The sequence below is a fragment of the Ranitomeya variabilis genome, chromosome 2 (genome assembly GCF_051348905.1).
Source record: "Ranitomeya variabilis isolate aRanVar5 chromosome 2, aRanVar5.hap1, whole genome shotgun sequence".
Taxonomy (NCBI): Eukaryota; Metazoa; Chordata; class Amphibia; order Anura; family Dendrobatidae; genus Ranitomeya; species Ranitomeya variabilis.
The window spans coordinates 265,087,469-265,100,813 of NC_135233.1; the positions used below are offsets into that span (position 1 = coordinate 265,087,469).

The 13,345-nt window shown below is 46.9% G+C and overlaps 1 protein-coding gene across 3 annotated transcripts in view; it reads right to left on the reverse strand.

Annotated features, from left to right (window-relative positions):
- Positions 1-13,345, reverse strand: part of LOC143809333 (histo-blood group ABO system transferase 1-like) — an 88,919-nt gene that overhangs the window by 8,136 nt on the left and 67,438 nt on the right. The window lies entirely within an intron of this gene.

Here is a 13,345-nt window from a genome sequence, read left to right on the forward strand (position 1 = left end):
AAATTACTGTAATTGTGAACAGTTAAGCAAGTTGAAGATGAAATAATCTCTAAAAGGCCTAAAGTTAAAGATGACACATTTCCTTTGTGTTTTAGGCAAAACAATCTATATACCTATATAAGAGGCATCGTGATTACTCACTAATCCTGCCCCCTGCACAGTAGCTCCACCCCCACACATCACCACACATAATCCCGCCCCCCACCACATTACCACACACAATCCCGCCCCCCCACCACATTACCACACACAATCCCGCCCCCCCACCACATTACCACACACAATCCCACCCCCCCACCACATTACCACACACAATCCCGCCCCCACCACATCACCACACACAATCCCACCCCCACCACATTACCACACACAGTCCCGCCCCCCACCACATTACCACACACAATCCCGCCCCCACACCACGTTACCACACACAATCCCGCCCCCCACCCCATTACCACACACAATCCTGCCCCCACCACATTACCACACAATCCCACCCCCACCACATTACCACACATAATCCCGCCCCCTTACCACATTACCACACAATCCCGCCCCCCCACCACATTACCACACATAATCTCACCCCCTTACCACATTACCACACAATCCCGCCCCCCACCACATTACCACACACAATCCCACCCCCACCACATTACCACACATAATCCCGCCCCCCCACATTACCACACATAATCCCGCCCCCTCACCACATTACCACACATAATCCCGCCCCCCACATTACCACACAATCCCGCCCCCCCACCACATTACCACACATAATCCCGCCCCCCCACCACATTACCACACACAATCCCGGCCCCCCACCACATTACCACACGTAATCCTGCCCCCCACATTACCACATGAGGCTCCGTCCCCCCACATTACCACACGAGGCTGTCCCCACACATTACCATACGAGGCTCCGTCCCTCCACATTACCACACGAGGCTCCGTCCCCACACATTACCACACGAGGCTACGTAATCATACTTTACCACATGAGGCTGCGTCCCCACACATTACCACACGAGGCTCTGTCCCCACACATTACCACACGAATCCAGTTGGCTTTTGATTTTACACTGTGAATAAAATGTATTAGTATTATTCTGACTTTTAATTATTATTATTGTTATTAACTTCATTTTAAAGGAAAGGTGCCCAATTTTATTTTTTTGTATTAAAAATGATTGTTTATATAAACAATTATTTTTAATACAAATTTACATTTTTTAACTTTAACATTTTTTTATTATTATTAATTTTTTTTTCAGCCACAGGGCGCCACCATTTTGCTTTGCAGGAGTGTAAGTGTAGTTGCACGACACTTACACTCTGCAAATACGGCAGCCCTGGGCATAGACATCTGCGGTCGGTGCCCGACCCCATACCTTGCATTATAAGCTGCTCCCTGCTGTGTCTGGCCATGCCCCCTGAGCCGTCCACACCACAGCAGAGGCAGGAGATCAGCGCCATCTTCCTGGAGCTCACAGTACATCTGTGAGCTCCAGCTTCCCAGGATAATCGCAGGAGCCTTGCGGTTATAGAAGGAGGAGGAGGAGGAGACCAAGGACCGGAGGGAGAAAGGACTCAGCAGGGAGCCGTGAAGTATCAGTGGGGAGGGGGAGAGGTAATCTAATCCTCTCCTTTGTGGTGCTGTCTCTGAGCAATTATCTCCTCCCATGTGTGTTACTATGCTGACTGTGTATCTAATCCTCTCCTGTGTGATACTGTCTGCTTAGCCATGCACCTAATCCTATCCTGTGTGATACTAACTGAGCTGTGTATCTAATCCTCTTCTGTGTGATACTTTGCTGAGCTGTGTATCTAATCCTCTCCTGTGTGATACTGTCTGCTGAGCTGTGTATCTAAGGCCGGTATCACACTCAGCGTATGAAAATACGGTCCGTATTTTACGGCCGTAATACGCAGAAATGTTCCAAAAATAGTGATCCGTATGTCATCCGTAGGCAGGGTGTGGCAGCGTATTTTGCGCATGGCATCCTTCGTATGTAATCTGTATGGCATCCGTACTGCGATATTTTCTCGCGGGCTTGCAAAACCGACATCTAATGGATTTATGTGCTCAAATGTTCGTTAAAACATATATACAGTCTATATATATATATATATATATATATATATATATATATATATATATATATATATATATATACACTCACCGGCCACTTTATTAGGTACACCTGTCCAACTTCTTGTTAACACTTAATTTCTAATTAGCCAATCACATGGCGGCAACTCAGTGCATTTAGGCATGTAGGCATGGTCAAGACAATCTCCTGCAGTTCAAACCGAGCATCAGTATGGGGAAGAAAGGTGATTTGAGTGCCTTTGAACGTGGCATGGTTGTTGGTGCCAGAAGGGCTGGTCTGAGTATTTCAGAAACTGCTGATCTACTGGGATTTTCACGCACAACCATCTCTAGGGTTTACAGAGAATGGTCCGAAAAAGAAAAAAAATCCAGTGAGCGGCAGTTCTGTGGGCGGAAATGCCTTGTTGATGCCAGAGGTCAGAGGAGAATGGGCAGACTGGTTCGAGCTGATAGAAAGGCAACAGTGACTCAAATCGCCACCCGTTACAACCAAGGTAGGCCTAAGAGCATCTCTGAACGCACAGTGCGTCGAACTTTGAGGCAGATGGGCTACAGCAGCAGAAGACCACACCGGGTACCACTCCTTTCAGCTAAGAACAGGAAACTGAGGCTACAATTTGTACAAGCTCATCGAAATTGGACAGTAGAAGATTGGAAAAACGTTGCTTGGTCTGATGAGTCTCGATTTCTGCTGCGACATTCGGATGGTAGGGTCAGAATTTGGCATAAACAACATGAAAGCATGGATCCATCCTGCCTTGTATGGAGCATCTTTGGGATGTGCAGCCGACAAATCTGCGGCAACTGTGTGATGCCATCATGTCAATATGGACCAAAATCTCTGAGGAATGCTTCCAGCACCTTGTTGAATCTATGCCATGAAGAATTGAGGCAGTTCTGAAGGCAAAAGGGGGTCCAACCCGTTACTAGCATGGTGTACCTAATAAAGTGGCCGGTGAGTGTATATATATATGTCATTGAAACACACACATATATATATATATATATATATATATATATATATATACTGTATTTATATTTAATTCAGCGCGAGATATGTGAAAAGCCGGTAATTCAATTGCCGGCTTTTCATTTCTCCTTCACAAACCCGACATGATATGAGACATGGTTTACATACAGTAAACCATCTCATATCCCTTTTTTTTTTGCATATTCCACACTACTAATGTTAGTAGTGTGTATGTGCAAAATTTGGGCGCTGTAGCTTGTAAAATAAAGGGTTAAATGGCGGAAAAAATTGGCGTGGGCTCCCGCGCAATTTTCTCCGCCAGAGTGGTAAAGCCAGTGACTGAGGGCAGATATTAATAGCCTAGAGAGGGTCCATGGTTATTGCCCCCCCCCCCCCCCGGCTACAAACATCTGCCCCCAGTCACCCCAGAAAAGGCACATCTGGAAGATGCGCCTATCCTGCACTTGGCCACTCTCTTCCCACTCACGTGTAGCGGTGGGATATGGGGTATTGAAGGGTTAATGTCACCTTGCTATTGTAAGGTGACATTAAGCCAGATTAATAATGGAGAGGTGTCAATTATGACACCTGTCCATTATTAATCCAATAGTACGAAATGGTTAATAAAACACACACACATTATTTCAAAGTATTTTAATGAAATAAAGACACAGGGTGTTGTAATATTTTATTATACTGGTAATCCACCTGAAGACCCTCGTTCTGTAACAAAGGAAAAATAAAAAAACAACAATATCTCATACCTTCCGTCGCTCAGGTCTTCAAGTCCCACAAAGTAAATCCATCTGAAGGGGTTAAATCATTTTACAGCCAGAAGCTCTGCTAAAGCAGTGCTCCTGCCTGTAAAAACCCCGGGGAATGAATGGAAAGCAGGGTGACCTGTAGTTACCTTGAGTTGCGGTGATGCGCCCTCTGCTGGATGTCCTCATATGAACTCGAGCGTGGGAACTTTTTCCAGGCTCCAGTTCATGAGGAAAAATAAAGGAAACACTTAAACAACAGAATATAACTCCAAGTAAATCAAACTTCTGTGAAATCAAACTGTCCACTTAGGAAGCAACACTGTTTGACAATCAATTTCACATGCTGTTGTGCAAATGGAATAGACAACAGATGGAAATTATTGGCAATTATTAAGACACACTCAATAAAAGAGTGGTTCTGCAGGTGGGGACCACAGACCACATCTCAGTACCAATGCTTTCTGGCTGATGTTTTGGTCACTTTTGAATGTTATTTTTGCTTTCACACTCGTGGTAGCATGAGACGGACTCTACAACCCACACAAGTGGCTCAGGTAGTGTAGCTCATCCAGGATGGCACATCAATGCGAGCTATGGCAAGCTTTGCTGTGTCTGTCAGCGTAGTGTCCAGAGGCTGGAGGTGCTACCAAGAGACAGGCTAGTACACCAGGAGACGTGGAGGGGGCCGTAGGAGGGCAACAACCCAGCAGCAGGACCACTGCCTCAGCCTCTGTGCAAGGAACAGGAGGAGCACTGCCAGAGCCCTGCAAAATGACCTCCAGCAGGCCACAAATGTGCATGTGTCTGCACAAACGGTTAGAAACTGACTCCATGAGGATGGTCTCAGTGCCCGACGTTGACAGATGGGGGTTGTGCTCACAGCCCAACACAGTGCAGGATGCTTGGCATTTGCCACAGATCACCAGGAATGGCAAACTCGCCACTGGCGCCCTGTGCTCTTCACAGATGAAAGCAGGTTCACACTGAGCACATGTGACAGACGTGACAGAGTCTGGAGATGCCGTAGAGAGTGATCTGCTGCCTGCAACATCCTTCAGCATGACCGGTGTTGTGTATCCGCTTTTTGGGCTCCCCTGGTGGTTGCTGGTGGTACTGGTGACTTGTTTGCACTTTGCTGCTTCTGTTCACCTGCTTCCATCAGTGTTTGGGAGTTTCCTATTTAGCCTTGCTCTCCAGTCATTTCCTTGCCGGTCATCATTGTAACCAGAGCCTTCGGTTGCATGTTCCTGCTACTAGTCTGCTGATCAGCTAAGTGGACTTTGTCCTTTTGTTTTGTACCTTTTGTCCAGTTTGCAGTTTTTGTAATTCTCTGTAGCTGGAAGCTCTTGCGGGCTGAAATTGCCACTCCTGTGTCATGAGTTGACACAGGAGTCTTAAAGTAATTTCAGGATGGTTTGTGAAAGGGTTTTCAGTTGACCGTGAAGTCCTCTTTTGTATCCTTCTGCTATCTAGTAAGTGGACCTCTCTTTGCTAAATCTACTTTCATACTGTGTATGTCTTTTCCTCTTAATTCACCGTTATTACTTGTGGGGGGCTGCTATCATCTTTTGGGGGATTTCCCTAGAGGTAAGCCAGGTCTGTTTCTTCCTCTACCAGGCGTAGTTAGTCCTCCGGCTGGCGCGTGGCATATAGGAAGCCGTAGGTATGCTCCCTGGCTACTGTTAGTTGTGTGGTAGATTTAGCTCACGGTCAACTCGAGTTTCCATCACCCGAGAGCTCGTTCGTTACTTATATGTTTCTTACGTTCCCTTGCCATTGGGAACCATGACAGACCGGTTTGGCAGTGGGTCAGTAATGGTGTGGGGTGTCATTTCTTTGGAGGGCCGCACAGCCCTCCATGTGCTCGCCAGAGGTAGCCTGACTGCCATTAGGTACCGGGATGAGATCCTCAGACCCCTTGTGAGACCATATGCTGGTGCGGTTGGCCCTGGATTCCTCCTAATGCAGGACAATGCCAGACCTCATGTGGCTGGAGTGGGTCAGCTGTTCCTGCAAGATGAAGGAATTGAAGCTATGGACTGGCCCGCCCATTCCCCAGACCTGAATCCGATTGAACACATCTGGAATATCTGTTGTTAATTAGACTTTTTTTGGCTCCCTCTTGTGGTCACTAGTGATATGACTCTGGGATTGTCTTTCCTCAGTTTGGCACCCACCTGGGTCGTTAGTCCAGGGGTGTTGCTATATAAACTTCCTGGTTTCTCAGTCCAGTGCCTGGCATCGTTGTAATCAGTTCCTTTCTGTTTGCTCCTGTCTGCTGGTCTTGGATCTTGCAAAATTAAGCTAAGTCCTGCTCCCTTGTTTTTTGGTTATTTGCTTTGCTCTTATTTTTTGTCCAGCTTGTACTAAATGTGATTCCTGATTTTGCTGGAAGCTCTAGGGGGCTGGTGTTCTCCCCCCGGGCCGTTAGACGGTTCGGGGGTTCTTGAATATCCAGCGTTGAAATTTTGATAGGGTTTTTGCTGACCATATAAGTCATCTTACTATATTCTGCTATTAGTCAGTGGGCCTCTCTTTGCTAAATATCTAGTTCATTCTTACGTTTGTCTTTTCTCCTTACCTCACTGTTATTATTTGTTGGGGGCTTGTATCCAACTTTTGGGGTCTTTTCTCTGGAGGCAAGAAAGGTCTATCTTTTCCCTTCTAGGGTTAGTTAGTTCTCCGGCTGGCGCGAGACGTCTAGAACCAACGTAGGCACGTTCCCCGGCTGCTGCTATTTGTGGTGCTAGGATTAGATATATGGTCAGCCCAGTTACCACTGCCCTATGAGCTGGTTTTTTGTGTTTGCAGACTTGGTATGTACTTTTGAGATCCTCTGCCATTGGGGTCATAACAGTATGCCAGGCCTAGGTTGAATGTTTAATGCATTGCAGAAGTGGGATTACAAGAAAGGAAAGTCTGAGGTTTTTTTTTTTTTTTTTTTTCTTTCCTCTCTTTTTTCCTCCCCTTTACCTCTGAGTGGCTTGTGCTTGCTGCAGACATGAATGTCCAGACTTTGATTACAAGTGTGGATCAGCTTGCTGCTTGTGTGCAGGGCATACAAGATTTTGTTACCAGTAGTCCAATGTCTGAACCTAAAATACCTATTCCTGAACTGTTCTCTGGAGACCGATTTAAGTTTAGGAATTTCAGGAATAATTGTAAATTGTTTCTATCTCTGAGACCCCGTTCATCTGGAGACTCAGCTCAGCAAGTAAAAATTGTTATCTCTTTCTTACGGGGCGACCCTCAGGATTGGGCCTTCTCGCTAGCGCCAGGAGATCCGGCATTGGCAAATATTGATGCGTTTTTTCTGGCGCTCGGATTGCTTTACGAGGAACCCAATCTTGAAATTCAGGCAGAAAAAGCCTTGCTGGCTATTTCTCAGGGTCAGGATGAAGCTGAAGTGTATTGCCAAAAATTTCGGAAATGGTCCGTGCTTACTCAGTGGAATGAGTGTGCTCTGGCCGCAAATTTCAGAAATAGCCTTTCTGAAGCCATTAAGAATGTGATGGTGGGTTTCTCCATTCCTACAGGTCTGAATGATTCCATGGCGCTGGCTATTCAAATTGACCGGCGTTTGCGGGAGCGCAAAGCCGCGAATCCTCTGGTGGTGTTGTATGAACAAACACCTGATTTAATGCAATGTGGTAGAATTCAGACTAGAAATGAACGGAAAAATCATAGACGTCAGAATGGGTTGTGTTTTTACTGTGGTGATTCTACACATGTTATATCAGCATGCTCTAAACGCCTAACTAGGGTTGTTAGTCCTGTCGCCATTGGTAATTTGCAACCTAAATTTATTTTGTCTGTGACTTTAATTTGCTCATTGTCCTCCTACCCTGTTATGGCGTTTGTGGATTCAGGTGCTGCCCTGAGTCTTATGGATCTGTCGTTTGCCAAGCGCTGTGGTTTTGTTCTTGAGCCATTGGTAAATCCTATCCCTCTTAGAGGTATTGATGCTACGCCATTGGCGGAAAATAAACCGCAGTTTTGGACACAGGTAACCATGTGCATGACTCCTGAACATCGGGAGGTGATTCGTTTTCTTGTTCTGCATAAAATGCATGATTTGGTCGTTTTGGGTCTGCCATGGTTACAGACCCATAATCCAGTCTTGGATTGGAAGGCAATGTCTGTGTCAAGTTGGGGCTGTCAGGGAATTCATGGTGATTCCCCGCCGGTGTCTATTGCTTCCTCTACTCCTTCGGAAGTTCCTGAGTATTTGTCTGATTACCAGGATGTATTCAGCGAGTCCAGGTCCAGCGCTCTTCCTCCTCATAGGGACTGTGACTGCGCTATAGATTTGATTCCAGGTAGTAAATTTCCTAAGGGAAGATTATTTAATCTGTCTGTACCTGAGCATACCGCAATGCGTTCGTATATTAAGGAATCTCTGGAGAAGGGGCATATCCGTCCATCCTCTTCCCCTCTTGGTGCGGGATTCTTTTTTGTGGCCAAGAAGGACGGATCTTTGAGACCTTGTATTGACTATCGGCTTCTGAATAAAATCACTGTTAAATTTCAGTATCCTTTGCCTCTGTTGTCGGACTTGTTTGCCCGGATTAAAGGTGCCAAGTGGTTCACCAAGATAGATCTTCGTGGTGCGTACAACCTTGTGCGCATTAAGCAAGGAGATGAATGGAAAACTGCATTTAATACGCCCGAAGGTCATTTTGAGTACTTGGTGATGCCTTTCGGGCTCTCTAATGCTCCTTCAGTGTTTCAGTCCTTTATGCATGATATTTTCCGGAAGTATCTGGATAAATTTATGATTGTTTATCTGGATGATATTCTGGTTTTTTCTGATGATTGGGACTCGCATGTAGAGCAGGTCAGGATGGTGTTTCAGGTTTTGCGTGAGAATGCTTTGTTTGTTAAGGGCTCAAAGTGTCTCTTTGGAGTACAGAAGGTTCCCTTTTTGGGTTTTATTTTTTCCCCTTCTGCGGTGGAGATGGACCCAGTCAAGGTCCGAGCTATTCATGATTGGACTCAACCCACGTCAGTTAAGAGTCTTCAGAAGTTCTTGGGTTTTGCTAACTTCTACCGTCGTTTTATCGCTAATTTTTCTAGCGTTGTTAAACCTTTGACGGATATGACCAAGAAAGGTTCTGATGTTGCTAACTGGGCTCCTGCAGCCGTGGAAGCCTTTCAAGAGTTGAAGCGCCGGTTTACTTCGGCGCCTGTTTTGTGCCAGCCTGATGTCTCACTTCCCTTTCAGGTTGAAGTGGATGCTTCTGAGATTGGGGCAGGGGCCGTTTTGTCGCAGAGAGGCCCTGGTTGCTCTGTAATGAGACCATGTGCTTTTTTCTCTAGGAAGTTTTCGCCTGCTGAGCGGAATTATGATGTTGGCAATCGGGAGTTGTTAGCCATGAAGTGGGCATTTCAGGAGTGGCGTCATTGGCTCGAGGGTGCTAAGCATCGTGTGGTGGTCTTGACTGATCACAAAAATCTGATGTATCTCGAGTCTGCTAAACGCCTGAATCCTAGACAGGCCCGCTGGTCATTGTTTTTCTCCCGTTTTGACTTTGTGGTCTCGTATTTACCAGGTTCAAAGAATGTGAAGGCTGATGCTCTTTCAAGGAGCTTTGTGCCTGACTCTCCTGGAGTCACAGAACCAGTTGGTATTCTCAAAGAGGGAGTTATCCTGTCAGCCATTTCTCCGGATTTGCGACGTGTGTTGCAGAGATTTCAGGCTGGTAGACCTGACTCTTGTCCACCTGACAGACTGTTTGTTCCTGATAAGTGGACCAGCAGAGTCATTTCCGAGGTTCATTCCTCGGTGTTGGCAGGGCATCCGGGAATTTTTGGCACCAGAGATCTGGTGGCTAGGTCCTTTTGGTGGCCTTCCTTGTCACGGGATGTGCGGTCATTTGTGCAGTCCTGTGGGACTTGTGCTCGAGCTAAGCCTTGCTGTTCTCGTGCCAGCGGGTTGCTCTTGCCCTTGCCTGTCCCGAAGAGGCCTTGGACACACATTTCCATGGATTTCATTTCAGATCTTCCGGTGTCTCAGGGCATGTCTGTCATCTGGGTGGTATGTGATCACTTTTCCAAGATGGTCCATTTGGTATCTTTGCCTAAGCTGCCTTCCTCTTCCGATCTGGTTCCTTTGTTCTTTCAGAATGTGGTTCGTTTACACGGCATTCCTGAGAATATTGTGTCTGACAGAGGATCCCAGTTTGTTTCCAGGTTCTGGCGATCCTTTTGTGCTAAGATGGGCATTGATTTGTCGTTTTCGTCTGCCTTTCATCCTCAGACTAATGGACAAACGGAGCGAACTAATCAGACTCTGGAGGCTTATTTGAGGTGTTTTGTTTCTGCAGATCAGGATGATTGGGTGACCTTCTTGCCGTTGGCTGAGTTTGCCCTTAATAATCGGGCTAGTTCCGCTACTTTGGTTTCGCCATTTTTTTGCAACTCTGGTTTCCATCCTCGTTTTTCCTCGGGACATGTGGAGCCTTCTGACTGTCCTGGGGTAGATTCCGTGGTGGATAGGTTGCAGCGGATCTGGAATCATGTGGTGGACAACTTGAAGTTGTCACAGGAGAAGGCTCAGCGTTTTGCCAACCGCCGCCGCGGTGTGGGTCCCCGACTTCGTGTTGGGGATTTGGTATGGCTGTCTTCTCGATTTGTTCCTATGAAGGTCTCCTCTCCTAAATTTAAGCCTCGCTTCATCGGTCCTTACAAGATATTGGAAATCTTTAATCCTGTGTCCTTTCGCTTGGATCTTTGTCATGAATCCCCAATGGCTAGGGATAGCACAGGATGAGCAAAGTATAATAAATATCGGACGAGCTCTAGGGTGATGGAACCTGGGCTGACCGCTGCCCTACGCCTGACAAACGCAACTAGAGATAGCCAGGGAGCGTGCCTACGTTGGTTCTAGACGCCACGCACCAGCCTAAGAGCTAACTAGTACTGCAGAGAAAACAAAGACCTCACTTGCCTCCAGAGGAATTAACCCCAAAGATATAGTTGCCCCCCACATGTATTGACGGTGAAATGAGAGGAAGGCACACACATAGAGATGATGTATATAGCTTTAGCAAATAGAGGCCCGCTGAAAACTAGAAAGCAGAATGACACAAAAGGGGACTGAGCGGTCAGCAAAAAACCCTAATCAAAAAAACCATCCTGAGATTACAAGAACCCATGTGCCAACTCATGGCACATGGGGAGAACCTCAGTCCACTAGAGCAACCAGCTAACAAAGAGACATTCTAAGCAAGCTGGACAAAAAACCAAACAACTGAAAATCAGCACTTAGCTTATCCTGAAAGATCTGGGAGCAGGTAGGCAGGAACCAAACAGAGCACATCTGAACACATTGATAGCCGGCAAGGGAAATGACAGAGAGGCCAGGTAAAATAGGAAACACCCAGCCTCTGATGGACAGATAGAAACCAAAGGCCGCAACCCACCAAAGTCACCCAGTACCAGCAGTAACCACCAGAGGGAGCCCGCAAACAGAATCCACAACAGTACCCCCCCCTTGAGGAGGGGTCACCGAACCCTCACGAGAACCCCCAGGGCGATCAGGGTGAGCTCTATGGAAGGCGTGGACCAAATCAGTCGCATGAACATCGGAGGCGACCACCCAGGAATTGTCCTCCTGACCATAACCCTTCCACTTAACCAAATACTGGAGTTTGCGTCTGGAAACACGAGAATCCAAGATCTTTTCAACAACATACTCCAATTCTCCCTCCACCAGCACCGGAGCAGGAGGCTCGACCGAAGGAACAACAGGCACCTCATACCTCCACAACAACGACCGATGGAACACATTATGAATAGCGAACGATGCTGGAAGATCCAAACGGAAAGATACAGGGTTAAGAATCTCCGAGATCCTATAAGGACCGATGAACCGAGGCTTGAACTTAGGAGAAGAGACCTTCATAGGGACAAAACGAGAAGACAACCACACCAAGTCCCCAACAAGAAGTCGGGGACCCACGCGGCGACGGCGATTAGCAAACTGCTGAGTCTTCTCCTGAGATAACTTCAAATTGTCCACCACCTGATTCCAAATGTGATGTAGCCTGTCCACCACCACGTCCACTCCAGGACAATCCGAAGACTCCACCTGACCAGAGGAAAAACGAGGATGAAACCCCGAATTACAAAAAAAAGGAGAGACCAACGTGGCCGAACTAGCCCGATTATTAAGAGCAAATTCGGCCAGTGGCAAAAAAGCAACCCAGTCATCCTGATCAGCAGAAACAAAACACCTCAAATAAGTTTCCAAGGTCTGATTAGTTTGCTCCGTCTGGCCATTCGTCTGAGGATGGAATGCAGACGAGAAAGACAAATCAATGCCCATCTTGGCACAAAACGTCCGCCAAAATCTAGACACAAACTGGGATCCCCTGTCAGAAACGATATACTCCGGAATCCCATGCAAACGAACCACGTTCTGAAAAAACAAAGGAACCAACTCAGAGGAGGAGGGCAACTTAGGCAAGGGCACCAAATGAACCATCTTAGAAAAGCGGTCACACACAACCCAGATAACGGACATTTTCTGTGAAACCGGGAGATCAGAAATAAAATCCATGGAAATGTGCGTCCAAGGCCTCTTCGGAATGGGCAAGGATAACAACAACCCACTAGCCCGTGAACAGCAAGGCTTAGCTCGAGCACACACTTCACAAGACTGCACAAAGGTACGCACATCCCTAGACAAGGAAGGCCACCAAAAAGACCTGGCCACCAAGTCTCTTGTACCAAATATTCCAGGATGACCAGCCAACACAGAAGAATGGACCTCGGAGATGACTCTACTGGTCCAATCATCCGGAACAAACAGTCTTTCTGGTCTGGACATCGATCCGGTTTATCCACCTGAAACTCCTGCAATGCGCGTCGCAAGTCTGGGGATACGGCGGACAATATTACCCCATCCCTAAGGATACCAGCAGGCCCAGTGTCTCCAGGAGAGTCAGGCACAAAACTCCTGGAAAGAGCATCTGCCTTCACATTCTTTGAACCTGGCAGGTATGAAACCACGAAATTGAAACGAGAAAAAAATAATGACCAACGAGCCTGTCTAGGATTCAAACGCCTGGCAGACTCAAGGTAAGTGAGATTCTTGTGATCAGTCAAGACCACCACGCGATGTTTAGCACCCTCAAGCCAATGACGCCACTCCTCAAATGCCCACTTCATGGCCAAAAGCTCCCGATTACCCACATCATAATTGCGCTCGGCGGGCGAGAATTTTCTAGAGAAGAAAGCACATGGCTTCATCACCGAGCCATTAGAACTTCTCTGTGACAAAACCGCCCCCGCTCCAATCTCGGAAGCATCAACCTCCACCTGGAAAGGAAGTGAAACATCTGGTTGACACAACACAGGAGCAGAAGAAAACCGGCGCTTAAGTTCCCGAAAGGCCTCCACGGCCGCAGGAGACCAATCAGCAACATCAGCACCCTTTTTAGTCAAATCAGTCAAAGGTTTAACAATACTGGAAAAATTAGCAATGAA